This window comes from Ostrea edulis, chromosome 3 (assembly GCF_947568905.1).
Source record: "Ostrea edulis chromosome 3, xbOstEdul1.1, whole genome shotgun sequence".
NCBI lineage: Eukaryota > Metazoa > Mollusca > Bivalvia > Ostreida > Ostreidae > Ostrea > Ostrea edulis.
Window position 1 is genome coordinate 21297914 of NC_079166.1, and position 15665 is coordinate 21313578.

General features: G+C 34.6%; 1 long non-coding RNA gene across 1 annotated transcript; it reads left to right on the forward strand.

Annotated features, from left to right (window-relative positions):
- On the forward strand, positions 1-885 carry LOC125675246 (uncharacterized). The gene is made up of 3 exons (XR_007370403.2): positions 1-80; positions 190-330; positions 668-885. It is a non-coding gene; the product is annotated as an uncharacterized LOC125675246 (long non-coding RNA).
- Positions 886-15665: the final 14780 nt, after the last annotated feature.

Consider the following 15665-nt stretch of genomic DNA (forward strand, 5'->3'; position numbering starts at 1 on the left):
AATTTTCGGCATTGTCAGAGTGAGTGGGAAAATATGTTGTGCTGGATACAAGTGGAACTCATCTTTGAAGAATTGTACAGGTATATATGTATATACACATACTTTATATTGGTAGTTAAATTAAAGCATATATTTCAATTTCTAGATTAAACACATGTATTTTAAGCAAAATATTTCTCTATCGCACAGCTTGTAAAGTCGGATTCTATGGTCCAGAATGCAGATTGAAATGTGTACCTCCGTCGTTTGGGAAAGATTGTCAATTGACTTGCAACTGTAGCGATAATGATTGTCATCACATTTATGGTTGTTCTAACAAATATATAACAGGTATGAATCGGTTCTATGAATGCAAGGATGAGATTTCTGGGGGAAAAATATTTCACCGATAAGTGTTTGAAAATGTTACAAATTCATAACTTCGATATCAAACAATGTAATGAAAAACATATGTTCTGTCATGGTATTGAATCTTTTCAAATATGTATAAAATATATTCCTGCTCTTCATAGAAGATATGGTTATGAAATCGAAATTTCTTATTTTTCGCTTGATAGAAATCCAAAAGAATGTTAGATCAATACCCATTTTCTTTTCTTTCTAATTTTCAAAGGTTGTATTTTACAGTAACCCAATGTTTTTTTTTATTGAAATTTCTTTTCTGCAGATGAAAATGTTTCATCAACGGTCAATACATATGCAATTATGAAATCAAACGATAATGCAACAGGTATGAAATCTAAATCCACTAATATAGAAGGTAAAATATGATTTTATGTTGTCCTTTTTCATGATCATGGCATTGATAATATCATTTGGAATAATCACAAGTTTTAACATGTGATGGATACAGACGATTAAAAGGTTACTCACTCATAATTAATCAAATACTTGAGATTGCGTTGGATTCTCATGATATTCTAATGATAATTCATAATGATAATAATATAAAATATATAAGATATAATGCACTTACAGCATCTCAGAATGAGTGAAATATTCTCAATGGGACGAAAACAAAGTACATTATAAAGTACAACCACCCAATAACCCAAGTCAATTAACCCTTAACGTCCGAATTCAAGTTTTGACGCACTTCCTTTGTGTCTTCACAGGCATAACTAGTATACCGTACTTCATCTGATCCCAAGAAATATTTTTATGTATTTTAAAACTTGAAAAAAAACCTAAATCCCAGATTTTACATTACGTTGTCTTTTAATTCTGAAGAAGTGCAGTCAGTGTTTATTGTTACTTTTGAGGGCTTTACAAACGGGCCTAGACTATTGAAAAAAAGATCACAATATGCTAATATCATGTACACAGAGGTAAAGATTGTGTCCGTACTTTTGGAAACACACGGAGAGATCAACACAGGCATTAGGATTCTATTCTCGCATTCCAATCCTGAAGTTTAGTAATTTATCTCCTTTGAAAAATATTTCCATTAATTGCAAAATCAGCCACTGTCCTCAAGAATTTATTTTTCTACGACAACGTACTCCTTTTAAAATACCATGAAAGGTGAAGATAACGAACAATGATTAATCTCATAACTCCTACAAGCAATGCAAAATATATAGCATGTCAGCATTTCATAAAGCTGTTTCTATGATTATGTGTATGTTTCAAGGAAATAGTATTTACCCCAATGGCAAGATCAAAAGCCACGCTGTCATTAAGGATGACGAAGATTTCAAGGATTTCCTGACGGTCGGCATCATCTGCCTTGCAGCATTTTCAGGTGTACTTATATTCATTCATATAGGAATTCGAACATTCCTACTTAGATTCTGTTCAATGGAGACGACTCAACTACAAATATAAAGCAATCTTTGGACATAAACTTCAATGACCTAAGCAGAAGTATTGAATGCCTAGGAATAAATGTTTGTTCAATATTGATTTTTCATAAACGAAAAAAGAATCACCTTTTGGTTATGGTGAAACTTTAATAACATGAACTTCACACTGATTTATTTTTATTTCTTTGGTTATATCAAACTCTTATATAATGCTCTTCACGAAGATATTAACTTCTATGCAGTAGAAACTTCAGACATATTGCGTCACAATATATGCAAGAAAAATATTAACTGTTGTATAAATGCTGTTTCTCAGTGTCGTTGAAATCACCACAATAAAACAATTTTTATAGTAATATTCACAAACGAACGTTCTAAAAAAGATACCAATGCAGTATCAATCATTTGCTACAAGTTCAAGAACCTTTGTTCATGTAGCTCATATCAAATAGAAATGAAAATCATTTTTTTTTTCGAAAAGAACATTTGGAATTCAAATATATTGAATGGAACCCTAATTTCATTATTGAATACACCCAACACACTGTTTACCATTTTGGGGTAATCGTATTATTAAAATGAAAATAATTTTCCTTACGGGACATGGCTAAATCTAAAATTTAGAACAAAGTTCGAAAAAGTGTTGTATATTTTTGAATTGATAATCAACACCGATTGACAGAGTGTAATATATCTGATAGTTTCAGCATTAGCAATCTTCTTCAATGGATGTGTTTAAGACTTTGATCACCCCATAATAGTCCCCCATAAGTAGTTTGTAAGTTCAGCTTTGAACTCAGATAGAAAGTCGATATGTAAATGTTAATGCGAAGCACTCAAATACATATGCGGATAAAATCTCTTCATTTCCTTATTACAAGTGACATCCACACTAATTTTGGCTACGGATAACTCCTTTTACCTGATCAAGATATAGGGATTATGGGTATGACCGGTCGACAGGGGATGCTTACTCCTCCTAAGCACCTGAACCCACTTCTGGTGTGTCCAGGGGTACGCGTTTGCGCAACTATCTATTTTGTTTTGTTTATGAGATTGATCACTTTTTTTATCTTCACGTTTAATCCACTGCCTCTATCTTGATCATTTAAAAGGAGTAATTCTTATTCAAAATCATTATATAAAGAACAACCTCACAATTGGTATGAAGCACGTCAGACAGTATTAGACCCAGTGATAATTTGCAATTGCAAATTAGACCATAATAACTAAAATAGAATAGCGAAATGTTTACTTCAAATGAAACTCTGTAACATGTAAAACTTATACGGTACTAATTTTGATGCACCAGATGCGCATTTCGACAAAAAAATGTCTCTTCAGTGATGCTCAAGCTGAAATATTGGAAATCCGAAATAACAATAAATTTGTAAGAAGTAAAAAAAAAAAAAAAAACAAATTGCCAAAGACTGGAGTCGAATTCGTCTGAGGATGAGAGCTATGCATGAGGGAGATAGTCCTTAATTTTGAAATGAATTCCTGAGTTTTATCACATAAGCGAAATATACATTCGTATTTTCAAGATAGTAACGAAGTACTTAGCTATTCGGCTGTAGAGACCATCGACGACTAGCAGTCCACCAGCAGTGGCCTCGACCTCATTAATCAATTTGTCAGAAGCTTGTTTTGATTCAAAATTAATTATACACAAAGCATTTTCTCTCGCATATCAAGGGACTCCAGAAAAATTCATCTTAAAGATACAGAAGAAACAGTTGTATATCAAGTAAAAAGAAATCGGGTATTTAATTAATCGTGATAAATGGTAATATAACGTATCGAGAAGTCGTACGGTTTGTGACACATTTTATGACACTGTTTCATTATACTACGAAAAACGAGAGTCCCTTGGTGAAATGAAAATGTTAAAACAAAGAAAAGCTATCAAGCTCATAACTCCTATAAATAATACAAAACTAATATCACAAAAACAAGCCTGAAAACTTAACCTCATTACCTATGGAAGTGAAAGATTTGAATGTAATTGACCTTTGAAAACGGCAAGCTAAGTAAAGGTAATGGGAGTACCAAAAAGTGAAGATAACGAACAGTAATCAATATTATGAATTCTAGCTGAGAATACAGAGCAAACACAGATGTTGTTGATTTGAGAAAGAATTTGTGATTTCGAATTTACAAAAGGTTCTTGATTTTGTTTAGAATTCACATTTCATTGGTACCTCATCTGTCATGTTCTGATACAAAATGTATGAAAGCAGTTGATATTTTCGTGAAGAGTAAAGATAGACATATTGAACTGTAATGTTGGAGAAGAGAGGTGTATGCATTGTTGTATATGAGTCATTAATAAAATTAAAGGAATGGCTTACTGGAAGGAATAGTATGGTTTTTCATGTGGTGTAATGGTATGGCATGCTGAAAGCAAGTTTCTTCTTTAATGAATTTCTATTTCCTATGATCGAATCATTATTGAATCAATAAATTATGTTCCGTATCTTATAGTTTAATGCTTTACTACCATAATTGATGACACTGTTTCATTATGATACGGAAAATGAGAGTTACTTGGTGAAATGAAAAGGTTAAAACAAAGAGCAGCGACCAAGCCCATAACTCATATGAAAATACAAAACTAATAAAATAAAAACAAGTCTGAAAACTTAACGGCATTAGCTATGAAAATGAAATATTTGGATTTATTATATTTTCATGTAAAATACTCGAATCTGATTGGTCGAGACGCATATGATAAAACATATTGTTACCCCCTGAGAAGAGAAAGCACGAGCTAAAGGGTGATAGTATCTAGCAACGGGTAACGGTACTTGAAAATGGGTGATATTATAGAAAAAACGATCACACGCGTCAAATTTCTGCGCGTACGGTTCGCCGTAGATTGTTAGACAACGTCGTTTTAGCGTTTGTAATAAACACAAATACCCACATCGATATACAAACTATCGCATGACGGTGATTGATCAAATGTCAACAAATGTAAGTCTTCAGTATAATAAAGCAAATATTGCATGTAGCTGAGGGTATCATCTAAAATATTCACCCCTTGAGAAATCATTGTTAACCTCAGTTGACAATGGTTTTCTCGGGGTGAACATTTTCAATTTTATCCCCACCTTCATGCACTATTCATATAGTAACGGAACTTCAAATAGTTTAAGCTATGTATAGGCTTGCAATGCCAAAAAGTCAAAATAACGAATATTTTTCAATAGTATGAATCCTAATTAAAACTACAGAGCAAACACAGATGCCTGAAAACACCAGACGTGAAATAAGGTTCATATGAAATTAGTATACAACACGCCAGACATGCTAGACAGTACAAAAATCCTACCATGGTAAAGTTAATGTTTTATTTAAAGTTGGAGCTACTGACAGTCAGCAGATATCATGAGCTAGTTGGCTCTTCAACCGACTATACATACTACAAAATATGCATGTTCTATGAAAAAAGCAGCATTACTAATTTCCACAAGCCACTGAAGGAAGTTAGGTCCTTGGTTTTGAGCACAACTGCGCAAGATGCTTTAACTGAATATACGTATATGGGTACTGGTCAAATACTTACTTCATTGGAACCGGCAGCGGTGACTCAGTGGTGGGGCGTTCCCTTCTTAACCAGGATAGCCCGCTCTTGTCATGGTTGCTTCAAACCTAGGGCGTAATCACATGTAGTGATTACTCATTCGCCAAACGCTTGACATTTAGAAGTGGTAATCGCAGGTCTTTTGAATATGACCTTAATAAAGAAGGTATTGTGTTTGCGACAGGCGTTGCAATGATAAAAAAGCTACCTGAAACGGTCGTAAGCACTAAACATTACCTTTAATTTGTAGTATTGTACCTAAAATTGGCTATGACTCATTAACAGTGAACATTATTTCGATGGAAAGTAAAACAAACAAACAACTAACTTCATTTCATAGTCCAAGCATATCATATGTTTATTATGTCATACCTATTTAGTTGAACATTTTATTTTGATTCAAATTTGAAAAAGTCTAGAACATGTTTATACACCAGTATTAATCAACAGTTCATCATACTGAACATTTTTACAGTATTGCTTGCATGCAATGAAAGGTGAAGATAACAAACTTCTATAAACAATACAAAAAAATATGGATATACCAGAGGTGAGATCATGAACCCAGGAGAAGTAAGCATCTCCTGTCGACCGGTTGCACTCACCATGAACCCTATATCTTGATCAAGTAAACGGAGTTATCCGAAGCCAAACTAAATGTGCCAAGAACGGCCTAAAATCGGTATGAAATACGTCAGGCAACATTTATCGTAAGAAATTATAGTCCTGGATGTGTATTTCAATTTCGTAATTTATAATACTAGTACTAGAGACTTCTCAAAATGCCACAAATTATTTAATTTCATTGAAGTACTCATTCAAACAGAAAACCGAGTTTTATTTCCGATATTTTGTACGAAAACGTAAATATTTGATTATATATTGTTTAATGTCCCGCTCTAGAATTCGAAACTCATGTGGTGACGTCACCGTTGCCGGTGAAGGGCTGTAAAATAAAGGTCTATTTTCGGCTGTTACGGCCTTTGAGCAGGATATATTTATTGTATCATACCTTTGACACGAGGTATCGGTTTGTGTGGTCTCATCTGAAAGACTGTCCTGTTTATTTGCCTCTTACTGAGGAAATATTTAATCCGAATCCCAGTGAGATGGATCGTTACTATGAGTAGACAAAACTACAAAAGGTTATCTAAGACATGTTAAATCTCTTTGAGAAATGAAATTTTTGTACCAGAAAGTAAATGCAAGTATAAAAACATAGGTTTTTCAGAATATTCTAAACAGCTAATGAACTTTGTAATCGATGTTGCCTGTTTTGTGTTGACTCCAACAGACATATAAACTTGAAGAGTATGATTTATCAATAAATGTGAAACACAAACGTTCATATTCAATACACTTAACCTAAAAAAAAAAAACACTGTGATTCCTGTTTTGTTTTTTTTTTTGTCTTTTCACCCCATGATTCTCCTTCAATGTAGAAAGCACAATTATATCATCGAAAATAATGACAATGTTCCAGAATTCGTGAAAGAATCTATTTCATGCAAAATGCGGAAATGGATGCTTAAAATAAATCCATACAATGATACAATTTGACTGGTTATCAAGTACAGCTAATCATTACCTTATCTAAATGTTGAGTTTTTCATGCGAAAGACTGGAAGATTTTACATTTGCTTAGTTGTCATATGATGTTCAGACGTGTATTTAGATTTATGTCACATTATCTTCATATATAATTCTCTATTGAATAATAAATCATAATACCAGTTTTAGGAGATATTTCATTAAAACATTTAGCATATATTCAGATAAACAGGAAGGGAAATGTTGTCAATAAGGCAGGGAATAACCGAGGCTCTGCCAAATAAATGCGGAAAATAAACTTAATGATGATTGAAAACCTTTAAAATTTATATGAAATTTGCACTTTTCCTATTGATATTAATTTACTCGACATTTTGAATAACCCAGGAAATATAACAGCTTGTTTACACTGCTTAAATACAACTTGTAGACTATATTCGCAACGTATTTCGGCTTAATAATTATAACGGTAAAATACAAATGTACCAGATAAATGAACAAGAGATGATAACGAACAATGATCAATGTAATAAATCCTATAAATGATACAAAAATAAAAGTTGGATAAACACAGATCCTTAGGCACATCAGAGGTAGAAACTTGTGTCTAGAAAAGTAAACATCTACAGAACGGGCACACCTGTCGTGAACCTATATCCTCATCAGGTAAACGGAACAATATGTAGACAAAATCAGTATGAACAGATGATGTGACATTAGGCTATGTTACAAGTAAATGATGTATGTGTGAGAAATACGGAGATATCAAGATAACTATCAACAATCCTCATATATGCAACTGTGAAATTATAACAGCATATACGATTCTTTGGAAGGAAGATATTTAAATGTCTACTGTAAAGATAAATAAAAAGATGGAGATAAGGACGAAAGATCCATCTAATCAATCATGCAAGGTAAAGATAACGAACAGTGATCAATCTCCTAACTCCTACACGCAATACAAAATTGATAGTTGGGCAAACACGGACCCCTGGACAAAGAGGTGGGATCAGGTACCTAGGAGGAATAAGCACCCCCTGTTATTATTACGAATACAAGTGTAAAAGTGTTGCAGGCATATATAAGTAGCGCTTTAGGAGCATAACAAAACTTCCCTTTTTAGGGAAGTCGTTGTGGCCAAGTGGACTTACGCGCTGGTTTGACAATCCTGCTAGGCGGTGGGTGCTGTACGTCGCTGGTTCGACCCCGGGGTGGGGCGAAAATTGTCAGTACCTAGTTGTGATTATTTAGTGCTTTATATATCAATTAATTGATTTCCACATGTATCGCTTAGATCCTAGGGGTAAACGTAAGGTTGGATGTTAGAATTGTTTGTCTGTGCTTTATATTATATACAATTGCATCGAGGGATCCACTCTCCTTATAAAATATATTAAACACTGAATGTCACAGCGACTGTGTGAGATTGCATCAGTGTATATAAATAGCGTTTTAGGAGCATAACAACACTTCCTTTTTAGGGAAGTCGTTGTGGCCGAGTGGACTTACACACAGGTTTGACAATCTTGCTAGGCGGTGGGTGCCGTACGTCGCTGGGGCGAAAATTTGCAGTACCTAGTTGTGATTATTAGTGCTTTATATATATATATATATATATATATATATATATATATATATATATATATATAACATTTTACCATATTGTAGTTCAGCTACACTCTCAATTATGTATTTTCGAGGAGTAAATAAATTTCACGAGTTTTAATTTTCATGGACTTTTAGTCCATTAACTCCTATTTCACGAACTTGACATGCAACAAAAGAGGATAGTGTTATAACCTCTCAATATATAGAAAACATCCACAAAATTACATTCCACCTCGCATTGGGTCAAATGCTGTCTGACGTGTTTCATACCGATTGTTAAGCTGTTCTTGGCACACTGATTTTGACTGCTGATAACTCCGTTTACCTGATCAGGATATAGGGCTCACGGCGGGTGTGACCGGTCAATAGGGCATGCTTACCCCTCCTAGGCACCTGATCCCATCTCTGGTGTGTCCAGGGGTCCGCGTTTGCCCAACTATCAATTCTGTATTGCTTATGGGAGTTATGAGATTGATCACTGTTCGTTATCTTCACCTTGCATTCCAACAACACAGAAATCCCTTGATACTACAGAAAAATTTCCTTCACCAGAATAAATGATTCCTCGGTGATAACGGCTTGATTAGGGGCTTATGATAACGTTGACAGAGTATTTCTTAAGATTGTTTTGAGCAATTAATGACTAATGAATATTCATCGCTATTACGTGTTTCATACCGATTGTTACACCGTTCGTGGCACACTGATTTGGCTGCTGATGACTCCGTTTGCCTGATCAAGATATAGGGATCACGGCGGGTGTGACAAATCGACAGGGGATGCTTTTCGGTTGAGCATCACTGAAGAGACATTATTTGTCGAAATGCGCATCTGGTGCATCAAAATTGGTACCGTATAAGTTTTACATTACTCCTCCTAGGCACCTGGTCCCACATATGATGTGTCCAATGGTCCGTGTTTGCTGAACTCTTTATTTTGTATTGCTTATTGGATTCACGAGGTTGATCACTCTTAGTTATTTTCACCTATATTTGTTAAAGATATTCAAAACAACAAGTGAAGGTTGTTTCTGTCTTTAAAGTTGTTTTCGATAAACATTCTTCATTTATTTCATCTCACTTGTCTTTTGAATATGATTTCAGACTACCGTAATTGGTTTTAATAATCAGTAAAGGTATCAGTAGATTACCAGTACATTGTATTTTCACTATTTTGGCCTTCGTCATCATTGATTACTACTGATACATGATATTCAATACTTATTTCTCATCAGAATATCTTTACAAATCGAGAAGCTGGTCTTGTATACATTGTATAACATTATTGTAAAGTACCAATGTATGATCAATCTCACAACTACTATAATAACAAATAACAATTGACGATACAGATTTAGAGTTCACAAGAAAACAAAATACATGATATAATAAGGATTAAGCAATTCAAGAGATTTCCTGTCCTACATGATGAAGTCCGCATGACATCCAAGAAGGCATGCACTGTTATTTTGGCTTGTTCCGTTTTGCATAATATTTGTAAAGAACCCAACACCCCATGTACACAAGATGAAGATGATGGGCACGATCAGCAGCCTAATGAACTATTAATCATACATTAACAGCAATGTCATTGATAGTCTGGAAGAGCAATTTACAGAGGCCTACTTTTAAGTTGCACTATGTGCACGTGGTCCATATACATTGTTTGTATGTAACTATGAATTAAAAAAGTGATTCAGTAAGTACAGAAAGGAAAACATATCAGAAATATGTAGAACAAAAATGACGTTCACTTACACAATTTATCTATTCTATATCAAATTGAAGTGTTTCAAGTGGTAATCCAGTCATTTATGATTGGATAATTATATTATTACGTAACACAGAAATAATTCAAGTAAACCTGATATACAACTGCACATAAAACACTAAAATCAACTATACTAAACACCCAGGGTGTCCGATCTAATAGTATATACGAGGCCAAATAAATAAGGATTCAAACGCATTAAAATGATCAATGACCCAAATAAAATGTTCAGGACGGCCTGTCCCTTCTCCAGGACGATATCATATTTACATAGATGTCAATGTAAAAACAGAGAAACCAACTATCACTAAACTAACGTACATATGACGAACAAAACATGGCATTATTCTGTCCTACCACACAGTACAGCGTTTGGTCGATGATTCTAAAAGGTTTTGGTGCACTGTTTATAACATTGATATCCCTAGAAGCACCCAACATATTTTATTTGAGTTAAGTCCCTTATCGCATACATGTTAAGGCAGGTCATAAACTGCACAATTTTTGATTAAACACGTTGAAAGCATTTAATCTAACGATATATTATATTGGTAAACTAGATCATTATAATGACCATGAAATTTGCTTAATGCTGACTTTGTACGAAACTTTTGAAACTCCTTTCATATGAATTTTTTTTGTAGCCTGGCTTGATTTAGAATGTGATCATACGCAGACATTCAAATTATATTCTATGGAAGTTTGACTGCGTGTGATGCACTCCAGGTAATTTGCTTCCTACATGTTGATGACTGGACTATCCACACCACAGAAACATTATGTGTGTGTTTTTTCAATTGGTTTGTAGACCCCCCCCCCTCCACACACACATATGGTTTCGTTGAGTTTCTCAGTGGCTAGAACATAGCTTAAAAAGGGAAATGTTATTCATCACTTGAAATCGTCCGTAAACTGCAAATTCTGATTTCGCTCTCTTTAGGGGTGGGGTGAGGGTGGGGATGGGCGGGTGGGAGGGTTCTCGTTAATATGGATCTGGGCAATATTGCTGGATTTAATCATTTTGATACTCTAAGAAATATATCCTTTTAAATAAAAAAGCAATTAAAATGATGTATCTTATTTATGATGGTAATACATATGAACAATATGAATAACCCTGGAGATCTGGGTTAGAATAGGTTTCAGTATCAATTTGCTTGTCGTAAGGGGAACTAAATGACAGATGAGACCGCAAAAACCGAGTCATTGTGGTAGGTGTGACACAATTAAGATAAGTCCCTGCTCAAAGGCTGTAAGCACCGAGAACAGGCCTCAAATTTGAAATTATCCGTCGACAATAGTGACATCTCCATTTGAATGAAAAACATTATTTAAGTAAGAAAATGAGTAAAACGTGTTCAACCGGCAATCCTACCGTTCACGATCACCCCATCATCGCTTTTATGCATTTACATAAATCGTGATTCGGGCACAGTTGGTGGTTTAAACATATATTAATGTACGTTGACGATACAAATGTTGAAATGTTCATCGACCGGTCGCTGTAGATCGGAGTTTGAGTTTTTGCTTCTTAGCCGGGAGTTCGATTCCCACTCGTATCATGACCACATCAATTCTGAAACGTTAACATGGGTAGTGATTGCTCCTTCGAAACAAAACGCTAGCATTTAATATTGAAAATCACGAGTCTTTCGGATATGACCTTAAAAACGGAGGTACTGTGTTGCAGCAAGCGTAAGCACGTTAAATAAACCTCAGTGCTACGACCATGAACCCCAACAAAACTTCAAAATGTATGGTACATCACCTACAGCTGGTGACGTCTCAATATGGGTGAAAAAGTATCAACGAGACGCAAAACAATCAAGCAAAAACATATCGACATATTCGTTATTTATCGTTACAAAGAATCACTCTTTCATCGTCTATACGCAAACTCAGTTGTTCATGATGGCGCATGTGACATCATGGTACCACATGCACATCCCTACTGAATTGACTAGGGATATATCGACTAGAGGGATACAACCAAATTCAATTCATAGACAAGTATCATAACTTCGAAGTAAAAGCTCTAGCATTATAAGGATTAATAGTAATTATAATAGGCATAGGGAAGGTAAATTATCATAATTGGCTACTTTTTAAAAGCATGACATATGTCCTGCAAGGGATTATTAAAGGTGAGATAAAACGCCAATGAGAAACATTGGGGTGTAATTTAAGAAAACCTTGAATAAATCAAAACAACGCTTCTAAAGAGGGGTTATAGTGATGAATGAACTCAATCAGAACATCAAGTGGTACTTGATGTCAACGCTCAAACCACTGTTATCAGGTGTCAATAGAAGCAAGAGATAGGATATACCACTTGGTTATTTTCACCAAATACAACCCCATAATTCGAAAAATAAAGCAAAATCTTTCAAAATACTGGTGCATCACCGAGAGAAATAAAGATGTTTTCTCTATTCTAACTATTATGGCATATAAAGCACTAAAGAAATCAAGGAATTTATCACATCCTCAACTATGAAATAATCAAATTGAATGATAATTGTAAAGTATAAGTATATTACTGATGAGGATAATTTGCATGCAGCTAAAAGCCACTCCATGATCAATTATTTCGATACTATGGTCTTGTATCAAACCGCCTAAACACTTCAATAGTGCAGATTCGAGTGAATAAGGAAGTGCGCTGTTGATAGTGCTATTTATTTCATTGCAATATTTTTGCTTTATGAGATATTTCAAATGCAGTGTGTATTTTGGTTGATCCTCTTAAATTTACTTCAAACGAATGGACCACATCCCCATCCTTATTGACTATGAAACGTGTTACAGCGTGGTAATAATTACATCGTCATCGAACACTTCAGTATGACTAAAAGCTTACTTATGGAATCTCTATTATGCAACATTTAAAAAGCACTGGCATTCATATCTCCTCTTCCTTTTTCCATTTGCAAAATGGATGCTTAAAACCATAATTTAACCGATGTTTTCTGATTTTCCGATCAAGTACTTTCTAGTTTTTATGCACAGGTAGATAAACAAAATATATGTTTTGGGGGAACATCAAAACCATTTATTATGAAGGAAAACAACTATATAGCCGGAAGTAACATCTTGGGCAGCGCTAAGCAGTGCTGAGATCACTGACCTTTTTCCGATGAGGAGGGTTTTGAAAGAGCAATTGTTACACCTGAAGCTTACTTATTAGTACTACATGTATGAAGAAACTGTCTGCCTAATTGTTCAATGTTTAACGTTCTCATTCATGCAGAATAAATTTACCGAGCTTTGATCTGTTTGATTCGTTAGAATTGACTATCAACATCTCGATCAACCTGCACAAGAAATATTGACTATCCTAAATTTATTAATCTTGCGAAAACGCACAGGTAATACAGGTAACACAGAAAACATCATGGGTATTCAGGATGATATAAACAGGTTAATAGCGTTCCATCGGGGTTTTACTTCTGCCTAAAATGATCTCCGCCCTTCACCTAACTTACCTGAGGAAAACCGACCACTTGGAAACTTCGGGCTTTAGATTGACGAGTGTTATAGAGTAATAATATATGATTTCAACAGGACGGTATCACACTACCTACTGCAGAAATGGTGTTAGAATGGCTGCTGATAAACTTATATCCCTGCACTCTGATATTGAATGAGGAGATCTTAATATGTTCTTCTATTTTCGTGTGGCTATTTAAAAGACCTCATTTATTCAAGATCCGTAAATTACATGATTGACATTGACGTTCAAGTGGAAAATTAAGCATATTTTCCTATAAACCTGCAAAAATGTAAACAGGAATTTTTTTCACCTTTTTTTATATTTACACTGAATAAAAATGGTGGACGTTTGAAGCAAACCTTAAAATTGTCTGTACATGTAAATACTTAATCTGTGAATGCTTTTGAAGTTTTTGAGGATAAGTTTATGCATTTTCTATAGATTTATATGCATCAATAAGTGCAAACGTTAGCACGCTTTACTCTGGCATATTGTTTATTTTCTTACGTACTATGTCATTTATCTAATAATTCTGACATGTCGGCAACATACATATTAGGCATATTTACCGATGAAGTGTACTATAAAGTCTGATAAGACTTCAATGCATTGTCATAAAAAAACCTCAATAGATAACTGGGTCATCTGAATGAACTGTGTGATTAGGACATTACGTAAGGTACGACAGTTTGGTACTTTGGAATGATAAGGGAAATATTGTGCATATTGTTGTAATCAGACACAATTTGAAGCCAATCTGCAACATTTGACCAACGACCAAAAGTAATTCCAGTTCCCTTTACCTTTACTTGTCAGAGTCAACATTTTTTAATATAATGAAATACATAATTTACTGACCTTGTTCAGCACAATGAATAAACTTATCCACGAAGTATAAAACATGCATGTCGTCCATACCCCAGAATAAATTCCAACAATTTTGAAACCCGTAAACATAAAATAACAAAAGTTTATCAAGAGTTTTGTTTTCATTTTACATACGTAAAGCTTAATTATTAATTCAATTCAAGATCCGTAGTCAAAATAAGTGTGCCAAGAAAGGCCTAACAATCGGTATGAAACCCGTCAGACAACATTTGATTCAATGATAGGTTGTATTGATGAACTCGATCGTTATAACAACCATATAATTTGTTAAATGCTGACTTAAATCGAGATTTTTGAAATCTTGTTTGTCAGTACCTTGTCTCGATTTAAAAACTGACCATGCCCGGAATAAGCTCTTGTGTATCGAATCAGTTGAGATAAATAAATACCATATGCAGGTGATAATGGGATATTGCTACATAATTATGGGAAGTTGACGATGAAGAAGCTGAAATCATCCCGTTTGTCATGCAGTTGAGTTGTCAGTTTGCCGTTAATGTCTACTTCCTATAAAATATCTAAGTTTGAAGCAGAAGTGAACAAATCTGTGGTGTCTTTTATTTCGAGCTTACAGGGATATATCGAATCGGCATATGAATGCAAGTTATTATTGTTTATAGACAAAACGGCATCGATATATCGAAATGTCGAATTGAAGGCCACGGCGAGAGATTTTTCTTCTCATGTAGAAGTTTTTTAAATAAACTCTGCTTCATATGAAAATAGAAACAGGTCAGCTAACAAAGGGGCACAATTCGTGCCCATGGGCATTCCAACAAACTGTTGGAAGAGCTGATCACCAAAGACCACGGACGTATTGTCAATGAGGAACCCTAGCATATTTTATATGGAGACATCACCGCTGCCGGAAAAGGGACTACAAAGTTTAGGTTTGTGTTCCGAGCTTATGGCCTTTGGGCAGGAGGAATCTTTAATGTTCGACGTCTGCTTGTGGTGCAGG